The following is an 11,288-nucleotide window of genomic DNA, read 5'->3' as shown; positions in this document are numbered from 1 at the left end:
CTTTTATGTATAATTAGAGCTTAACCCTTCTAGATTGTTTCCAGGTTTATGGCTTTTGTTTAAGAATATTTACTAATTTGCATACTGTGAACGGAACATGCAGATCTATCTGCCTTCAGCAGAGAACAGCCAATTGTGACAATTCTAAGCTATTGGCAGAGCATTCTGTGCTTTGGGAATCGTAGTCCTGTAATATTTCGATAATGTAAATAAGGTTTCCATGACTATTTTATTTACAATAAAAAAAGTATTCTTCATAATTTACCAGTGCAACACCAGGAGGGGAGGTTCAGTATCACTGAGCACTTGAAGGGGAATGTGAACAAATGTTGAATTATTATGATGTGTTCTACCTTTTTTAAATAGCAAGACATGGGAGTATAACATTACTATTAACGCTGGGCTGTGGTATGTGAACGAGACCCCTTTTTACAGTAAAATGAAGTTAGGTTTGGGGCTCTGTAAAGATAAGAATAATAAATATGGTTTACTATTATGATGTATGCAGAATGCATAGATGGTTTGGTATGGATGTTTTAGGCATATCATTAACACATATTGAAATAGTGGGTGCTTCTAACTACACTGCAGCTTCACAATGTAATTACTTTGTTGTTACAGCGCAGTAAGATACATTAAGAGAACTGACCTCTGACACTGACTTCAGCTCTCTCTGGGTGGGTGTGAGCTAAAGTTTAGCGTATTATAGCTGGATCTAACTGTGTGTGTAGCGTGTGGACCTCGTTGAAGCAATGTGTGGTACCCAAGCTGTGCTAAACCTATAATAAATAACTGTCAAAACCAAATGGAAGATACATACCAAATTCATTTGGAAACTTAAAAGGCACACATCAGCTGGGTAAACAGGAGCTTAATTATTGTTGCCTTAATTCAAACGCAAACTGTATCTAATGTTTTTCTCTTTAACATTAAATTTAAAGCACACGTGTATTGCTCACATATTTCAACTAGATATATTTTCTTTTATGATGTTGAAGGAGGAATTTGTACTTGGAAGTTTATAAAATGTTTTAAGAGACTGGGGAACTGCCCCATCTTTATTAGTTCAAACTTGTCTTAAAAGCAAAACTAGCAATTCCTGGTGCTGGCCTTGAAGTAAAGGACGAGTGCTTGAGCTGTCACCTCATCAAACTTAATTTTTAGGCAAATCTGTGAAGAAAACAAAGCATGCTGTGCTCTGTTGATCTACACAGTTGCTGTTTAGCTCAATAATCCCAGTCAGATGTAAAAAAACCCTGTAGTACATTATTTTAGAAATAAAATGCATACCTCAGTGAAGCGGTCTTTGCTTTAGAATTGATCCATCATGAAGACATATTGGTGCTGAGTCAATAAATGGCAGGTTGTGTGCTTGCATGCGAAGAGTATCCAGTTTGTTGTTTTCATTTTCTGAAGAATTCAGAAAGTGCAGAATGCCACCTTTAAATCAATGATGGCACTTTAAATAGTAATCTTCTGCATGGTTTAGTAATTAAAGTAAAGTTTTGCTTTGTAAGCGATGGCATATGGAGCAAGCAAGCACTGCCTGTCTAGTATGTTGCAAGGGATAGAAATGTTATGAAGAAAAAGGGTCTCTCAAGAACTGGTTAAGGCCAATTTAATTTCTGTCATCATCCACAGTCTCCACTTTATTGTTGCAGAGAGTTTCAGATTGAAAGTGGGTGCGATAACTGGGCTAACACCCGACTTGAAAAGCTGCAAGCAACATTTAATTAGGAAGTCAAAAAGAGCACCATGCAACTATTTAGACATCTAAGACACAAATGACTTTAAACATAATTAGGCCATTCATCACAATAAAGTATGTTATGTGTGCATGAAAAATAAAGATAGAGGGAAAGAAGCCTTTTTAAAATGATTTATAACGGCATAGAATTATTTTGTCATACATTCTAAGGACAGGCTTTATCTCCCACAGTTCATGACTTGGGATCATTTTTCTCATATTAACTTAGATTATTTTAATTCTAGGTGTTCATGATAATAGTCTCTACTAGAGTGGAAACGAGGCACCACAAAACAAGACTGTACAAGTCAAACAAAGATATTTGTTGCGAATAATAGTGTAGTATGTGGTTTGACATATTTTTTAAATGGAATTGTAATTATGTGTTTCACACTAGAACTACCAAAGCTGTCATTTTGACCGCTATATTAAAATTCATATAAAGCTATTCTAGTGTCTCACGTATCTCTGGTCGCATAGCAATTGTTTATATTTTAGCTTTTACTTCTCCTCACCACTTATGTTTTGCCTCCGAACACACTAACCGCTTTCTCACCCGTGATCACCATATTTTATACATTTATTCAATTCACGGCTCCAGCCACATTCCCATGTGTTTTTACAGTGAGGATTTTCCACACACACACAAACCCACATCCCCGTGCTCACATATCAATATACATTATCTCCCCCATAACCCAAACTTTACAAAATAAACCAAAATACACCTAGGGGCGGGTGCCCGGTTCATACACCAATGTTCAAAAGATGAAATGTAAAACTGTTCAAAATGTGTACTGTTCAAATGTTCAAAAAATTGACACCTTGTAGCGGTGGTTGTTGACAAACCGCTCCTTTATGCACACGGTGCCTTTAAGTGTCTGTGATAATGGTTTAATCCAACTAAACCTCTACCTTTTTAGAAATATGGTTCATTCCACGAGATGGAGTGACGTTAAAACCCATTCATTGAAAACAAACAACAGCAATGGCTTGCAGCATTCGTTACGCGGTTTCATCATCGAGGATTCGGTGTTTCTTCGGGACGAAACATCCATTTCCTCAGGATGAAACGTTACTTTCACTCAGGACTCACCACGCAGCAGACAGCATTCATTGCCCCAAAGGCTGGGGATTAATGGGGACTGAACAATTAACATAGCGCTTCTGAGTGAAAGAAAAACCCTGCGTGTATAGGGGGGTAGGGGAAATTGGCTGTCGACCATGCAGGTACATAATGTGACTATCTCCAGATTGATTAATTTATTACTAATCTAGAGATGGTCACATGTATAAAAACCCACACCTTTGGTTGAACGGGATGAGTGTTCAAGCAGGAGGAACGAGAGCGAGAGAAATTGAAACGAAAACTAAAGTAAAAGATTGCTAAGTGTCCTGGAAGCACCAGCACAATACTTGTTTTGGTAGAGGTATTTGTGTTTGTGACTGCTTTGTTGAACCTTTTTATTTCGGCTCTGTGAGCTGTGTTTTTGTCAGTAGGTCGTCACCACACAACCATCCTGTCATAGCTTCCCTCTGGTAACTGCTGTTAAAACTTTGCTTTTAACCGCAATTAATTGGGACTGCTGTTTAACAGAGACTGAGTGAACTAAACAATACAATATTGTGATAAATGTGTGTTAATATTGTGTATATAATATTAATGACCATGTAGTGTGTTTTAGTTAACTAAACTCAGCTATTAAGAACTCTATAAGTTTCCTTTTCTTTATTGTGCTAGAATCTAATGTTTTGTAAACCTGTCTCCAAGTACTATAAGGGAAAATGTACTGTTCAAAATTACTACTGTGTGTACAGCAGTTAATGTGGAGAAAACAAGCCATTGTTTCTTATGGTCAGAAACAACGGCATTAACCCTTTCAGGACCAAGCATTTTTTTCAGTGGGATGCTCCCTCAGGACCAGGTGTTTTTTGGCTGTAGTTGACTCTCTTTGTATGGTTTCTGAAATACTTTATAATGTTCTCCAGAGTGTTCTGAAAAAAGAACACCATTTCCGAGATGCTACTGTAAAAAAAAAAAAAAAAAAGATTTTTAGTGAATTTTTATACAAAGAGAGTCAACTACAGCCAAAAAACACCTGGTCCTGAGGGAGCATCCCACTGAAAAAAATTGAATTTTAACCCCTAAGTGCTGGTTGAATGAAGACTGCAGTTGTGAAAGAATCCTGTACCAGTTAAAAACAACAGACTGCCCTACTCTGTTTTACTACTTCGGCTTTTTTTAAGTTCACAAGCGTGCATGTACAATATTGAGTGTCATGTCCACTAAAACACTTTGTTTTTCCTGTTCTTTTCTTTTTTTAATCTTGCATGGATTTTGATGGAACTGTTTCCATCTAATACACCGTTAGAGGAAGAACATAAAATGTTTTTTCAGGTTGAATGCCAGAAAGAGCAAAATTTAATTATCTGCATAGCTCTTGGAGTAAAAAAAAATATTTGGGGTGAAAGTAATATTAGAGATTGCTACTTTACTGCATTTCGCTATTAAATGTATTTGGTCAGCATAACATTAAAACAATGTAAAAAGAGCCTGATTTGCAAAACATCAACTTTGTTTTCATTTAAGATGGATTCTAGAGCCAGGCCTTCCATCAGTAATATATTAATCAATCATTTAACCAATTAGTCAATGCAACGGTGCCAACAGAGCTACACTATTAAACATACTATTACTATATAAAGATTAAGAAGCTTGAATTATTGATGTATTTCATCTATTGAACTTTCCTCAACAATAACAAAAATAAAAATAAATTAATTTAAGTTTAATGATTCTATAATTTGCAGGTGTTGGTCTATACATTGATGTCAAAGCTTGTGCACTAGCAAAAGCACTTTCTAATCCTAACAGTTTTTCTGGCGTTTACCTGTCACTGAATTATGCAAACCTGATTCTCAAGCCTACCTGACAAACTACAATAAGTGTGAAGAGGACAATCTTTTTTCAGTGCCTTGGTATTTACTACAGTAACTAGAATGCGATGCATCCTTTATGTAATTGACCTTATACGATGCAGCATTCCCCTACATTATTTTACTCACTGACATTAAACTCATTACATGATTATTTCCTGGGCTTTTTATATGTTTTGGTATAACATGAGTGTTCAGAAGTATGCAGGATTTACTGTAGTTTCAAAAACTGTCCAATTCATTGCAGTGCCTGAAGATCTTGTAATTTGCTTAAAGTGTTTACAAAGGCATTATATTCATTATGTACCTCCGTTTCTAATGTGGTCCCCTGACCACTGCCTAGCTTTTACATAAAAGCTAATCAAAAATGCGTTGATAACAATATTATTCAGGCAATGTATTGTAATAATGAGATGCAGATTGTATACCTTGTCTGTTAGAGGAGACATGTTTGTGATAATCTCGTATTAACTTTCCCTTTGTACTACATTTAGGTGAAGGGACTATAAAGCATTTGATGATGACTATATAAGACAGCTACATAAAACAGCAATTATTTATAAAAAATATATACCCTCTTCCTACAGCAATGAGGATGAACATCACAGCAGTCAGGCAGAACAGAAAATGAAGTGATATGTGGTAAGTATTGTTTTGATATTTTAGGTCATTGCTAGAGATGGTCTTGAACATTTTCTGTACTCTTTGGTCTGCAATATCTATTGGGATAAATCTTTTCAAGCTAGAAATACTGCCCAAAGACAACTCATATAAATGATACTCTTTAGAGAAAATAGACACACAGAGCAAAAACAAATCCAGTAAATGTTTCCCTAATGTCTGTTATTAACAATCGCTTGTAGATCTCACATTATGCTATATGAAAGGATGCAATATCTTTACAAGAACTTAAACCCCCTACAGCATTGCAGTCCTTCACAGTAACCACTAGCTTTTCCTATAACTCATATCTTCTGAATGTCGGCTGCATCCTTCAGGTGACCCCTTGAAGTATAAGAAATGTAACAAACTGAACATGATGCTGCTCAGTCAGGATAAACAAGCCACAATACAAAATGTGCTCAGACTTTACAGTAGAATACAGTGTATGCATTACTTTTTTACAGCAAGTGTTGAGAGATCCAACACTGAATACGTTTTTCATATTCAGTGCTGCTGAGTGATTTATTTATTTATTTATTTATTTATTTTTTACAAGGTCTCATTTTGGAATAGTGAAAGGTCCTTACATTGTAAAGTGCATATACAGTGGCTTTCCAACATGGCCTAACTGTGATTGACCCAAAATTGTGGGTTATTAAGTACTGAAATAACATGGGAGCATTGTAGCAGGCTGTGCATTCCCTCCCGTCCGCGGTGAGCAAGACAGAATTTTATGTCAAACTAGACCTTGTTTAAAAGCCCAACCGCTGTGTCAGCAAAGAGAGAAGAGATTTGAATTTTATTTAAATCTGTTTCTGAAATTGGAGGGTGGTGGTTCTGCTTCACTCTCATTAAGATATTGTTCAAGTCATTCATGTTTAATTATTATTATTATGGCATAAAAATATTACTATTTCAGGTAAGTGAGTAGATGTGGTAGAGTGCGGTAAGACAATTATTACTGCATAGTCATGTGATCTTGTTCAGCCAATCACAGCACTTAATTTATCCAAGCCATTTTATAAAATGTATTTACTGTTTACCAGTAGACCAACACATTGGAATGCCATTTTAAACATAATTAAACTGTGATTACAGCCTTGCAATGCTTAGTTTACTATTGTAAAATTGTCAAATACATTTGTTTCTAATCAATATCCTTCTCTTCCTTGTTTATGTGTGCTTTATTGAACAGTTCTAAATATTTATATTGGAATACATACAGTATATTATTCAAATAAAGTAATATGAAAAGTAAACATAATTCAGTGATGTGACATCAGCATGTTACAATTGAACAATCTGATGTCACATTGGATAATTATGATTTTCACAACAAATTTTCTTAGAAATCTTAGTGCATCTATGTAACAGATGCCAATAACAAAACTAAATTTCACATGGTTTATATTGTACAACGCTGTCTTTTTAACGTGTGTTTTATTTGAAGTGTTTATTCAAGTTAAAAACCAATCTTATTACTTTATAAAAACACGTCTATGACAACGCTTCTGTTATTGCCAAGACAGAACAAGGGCAGTGATTATTAAAAAAAAATAAATAAAAAAAAAGTTTTTACTTGAAATACACACATGATTTAACTGCTGTATTGCTTTCTTTGTTTTGTAGTTAATTCACAGGGGTAAAGTAAGGCCCTTCTTAATTCTGGAAACTTTTTCAACTACATATAATGCTACATATAATGGCTTTGATAATGTTTTTAAAACAAATATCCGAACAACTATCAACATCTTGAACAAATATTCCATGTTCATCCCAGCACAAAAAACAAAAAAATTCAAAATGTAAATAGATACTGATCTTTTTTTTTATTTAGCAATCTCCAAAAAGATAAAGAACATTAGTGACTGCTACTGCTGCTCCTGATACCTGGAACCTTTGCTTGAACCAGCGCATCAACATCTGGATCAAATGACTAGGCTGAGGATATTTTGAGTATCGAGTTAAGTTGAGAATAACATTTGGTTTTTTGATATTCATGACAGAGAAAGATTGCTGCTTCTCATGATACTATTTCAGCATCATTTCTTCAAAAACTCTCCTTCAGAAAATGGGTTTGAAGAAACAGCTATTTTGTAAGCAATCACATGGCTTGCCTTAACAGCAGCATCACTTATGCTACAAGCATTATTAAAAATCAATTGCTGCTTTTTCAATGGCTGTGTTGATTCAGAGTGATTCCAAGTTTGTTATTTTTTTTTTTTGCATGGCAACACGTTTGAAAGCCGTCCCAGACTTCAGCAGTGAAGATCCCGTTTGTTAGGTGAGACCACACACATTTCTACTATAACTAAAAGCCTTACCATGCAATCCTTTATCAACTGAGATCTGCTGAAAGTAGCCCTGGCAAGCTTCTTCGACCAATAGAAAAAATACAGTACGAGGGGTTTAGAGATCAATAAACCAGAGTGCAAAAGCTTCAGACGTACTGTTGCCAAAAAGGTTTCCAACCACAAATATCATCCTCTTTAGTAACAGCTGTAAAACAGATAACTACTTACTTTGAATAAAACCAGTTCTCTATTACCATGAACTCTTTCTTAGTGTATGTACAACCTTACATATTAATTTGTTTCCTACAAGCAGTTTCTTACAAACAATTTCAACTTTATTGCAGATCGTTGTTCTCTTATTAAACCACTGGTCTAACACATTTCTTTAGTAGAAACCATTTTTGTTTTTCTATGTTGTTTCTAATAAGAACTGGAGCATCTTAAACATTAAATGTTCTGAATTCAGCTGTGGTTCAAACTACACATCTATCCTTACTATGTGAATCATTTTGCTGTGGAAATGTGGCTGGCTGGATGGTAGTGTATATAGTCAGCTGTGTCCAATTGTTATCCCTGAGGATTTAATCTACTGGATGAAAAAATGGAACGTTAAGATGGGTTTTCAAACCAACTGTGCTACAAGGTAAGCAGAGTTAATGCACAAATCATTTCAAAACATCAGATTAGTGCATACCATTTGAAAGATAATTAAGAGTTCTCATTTATGTGTTAGAGTGATGAAAATGGATTCTGTCAAGTCAGGGAGTGCCCACTCACTCAGGCACAGAGTGAAAAATTAGAAGAAAAAACCTTTTACTAAAACTATGTTATGCATTGTTTATACATATATATTTGTCTGTATTTTGGATATTTCAATGGCCAGCTTGTAGCAGTAACATAACAATAGCAGCTTCCCCAAGCTTAGAATAAGAGCGCCCTGTACTTAGAAAGTAAAAAGAAAGTGGATGTTGCAACATATTTAAAGGATATTGAATAATATTGTATACATAGTGTTTAAATTAGCCATGTGATGATAGGTTCTATGCTTCTTAAAAAACACAAGGTGAAGCACTTAAAGCCTGGTTTGCATAGAACTAAACATCATCACATAAACAGTTGGTTTTGGAATTTTTACAGACATCAATGCAATTTATTTGCATCTGAACCGTCCATATCTTCCTATGACAGAAAATTTTGTCAGCGGTCTTTTGTACAGGACGTTGGGAGCGTGTGTAAAATGTCACTCAGGCGTCCTGTGTCTTTTTACTCCTGTGTGAATCGACTATGTCAGTGTTATATTAGAACTGATAGTATTTCCAGGGTATTCACCTCAACGCAATACTGTCCTTCACAATAAACCATAATATTAAAATTTATACCATCTGTCACTAGATACTACACAGTAAACCGCTACTATTGGGCATAGCCAAATTAGGGACGGGCGAAAATACAAAACATAAATGTTGACTCCTAAAAAAATCAATGCTATTACCTGTGCATTTGAAGATATGTATGGAAATACATATTACTCAAAGGACAAAATGATTATTCTAGCCTTTGGAAAAGCACCTTCTCTGGCCACAACATCGCATTTCATTTTGAATTTACCTTGAAAAAACTAATCCACGTTGGGGATGTTACTAGACGTCCTTTTCTTTTGACCCTCTGAGGACATCTGGTTTTCAGTCCTGTGAGAATCGTGTTAGTCTCAGTTCACCAACTGGTATTAATAAGTGTCTGTCCTAAGAACTTGTATTACAGCTTTTGAGCAACATTTAAAATGAAACATGTACAACTATGAAAAAGGTTCACGATGAACGCTGTAGTCTGCAAACCTATAGGAAAGAACATGTGTCTGCTGGATTGGTAGTACCGTCTTAATATCATTGGTTGAGTGTCTAATGCACAGTTCAAAATTCAGAAAGAAAAGATTGTTGCAGGGGGACAGGTTCTTAGTTACACTCTGGTGTACCAGCTGTGCTTAGAGACATGTTTGAGAGCTCTGTTGATGCCACAGGGCATGAGATTTAAAAAGTCATTAGGGTGTGATGACAGATGATTTTGACTCACAGAAAAGCAAAATATCCTCTGAACTCAGCCATCATTCTTCATATCCTGAATGATTTTAAAGCTCACTGCTTTTCCCATGGATCACGGCTCCTTACCAAAGATCACACATAGAGGTGCTGAGTCTTACAGATACTGGGAAAGACAGTAGAAAGTGGTTGGTTGGCTAAAATAATTACTTATCATGTGGTGTTTCCCAATAACCTGGCATTAAAATACAGTGCTGCTACAACAAAAGTCTGTTTTGCCCTTTTGGGGAACTAAATAAACTTTTTGATTGTATCCCTACCTACCACAGGAGGACTAAGCCATTTCCCTGTTATTCTTTAAGTTTGTTAATTGTCATTGTCTCCGTCTCCGTCTCCGTCTCCGTCTCCGTCTCCGTCTCCATCTTACACATAGCTACAAAATGGAGGCTTTTTATATCAACCCCTAATTGCTTGTTACCTTATTACCTTGCCTCAGGTGCCACCCCACGCTTCCTAATTTTAGCAAACTGAGGACACCTAGTGGTCAGTCTGTAGGTACTGCAGTCTTTAGTTTACCTTACACTTTTACACTTTACCTCAATAATAATTAAAAATAGTATGTTATATCGTGCTATTTTGTGCTAGAATATCTCAATCCTGCACAGCCACTTTCATATAAATCTCCTAAACTCGTATGCTTTTATTTCACTTTATATAAGCGATATGCACTATTAAGTGGGGTGGAAAGTAGTTGCATTAGTTGGTGATTCTTATTCCATTCTGTTCATGCTGTTGATATAAGTCATGGCAATCAACCTTGTTACCATATTGCTAACTCTAATTCTGAATGTACACATCGGTGCATGGTGTCAACAATGTGTGACACAGTAAGGGGTTGCAGCAGCAAATTATTTAATTGAAATGTTTTACTGTTTGAACAGACACACAATGCGCTTTTGAAGAAAACTTACAAATCCAGTGGTAAGGAACATGTTTAATTGCCATACATATGAATTTAGTAGGTGTTGCTTCTCAACAGATTCATTTTCACAAAAAGGGTTAACAACGTACAGTGTGTCATGCTGAGCATTAAACAATCAGAGTAATTAATGGGAGTTGAAAATCCATAATGAAATAGAAAGAGAGCTCACTCAGTCTACTCACTCTAAGCTGAGTGATTATTGAATGTACTTGCTGTAGCTTACTGACAGATCACTTGGTGCTCAAGACTCGGTCTGAACGTTTAAAGTGTCACACACACACACTAAAAAACAGTTAACCAACTGCATCACTCAGATTAAAGATTAAAATGTAGCTGATCTAGCCAATTGATTAATAATTAAGAGTCCCCTTTGTGCTAGGTTATTTTATTAAGGGGAGCAGCACTAAAACACCACCAACTCCATGCTTAAACACACAGTCAGGGAAAATGGAAAACACTTCACAAAATAATGAAATCACTTTATTAACAAACAGAAAAAAAAGAAACCATAATTATATCAGCTAGTCAATTAAACATGCATGCAATTTCAAGTATAAGTATCATAGTTACATGGGACTAAACAGTTCCACATACTGCCTCCACACGTCGATTTCTTATGAAAAATACTG

This window comes from Polyodon spathula, chromosome 9 (genome assembly GCF_017654505.1).
Source record: "Polyodon spathula isolate WHYD16114869_AA chromosome 9, ASM1765450v1, whole genome shotgun sequence".
NCBI classification, from domain to species: Eukaryota; Metazoa; Chordata; class Actinopteri; order Acipenseriformes; family Polyodontidae; genus Polyodon; species Polyodon spathula.
Note: the sequence above shows the minus strand (reverse complement) of the source record.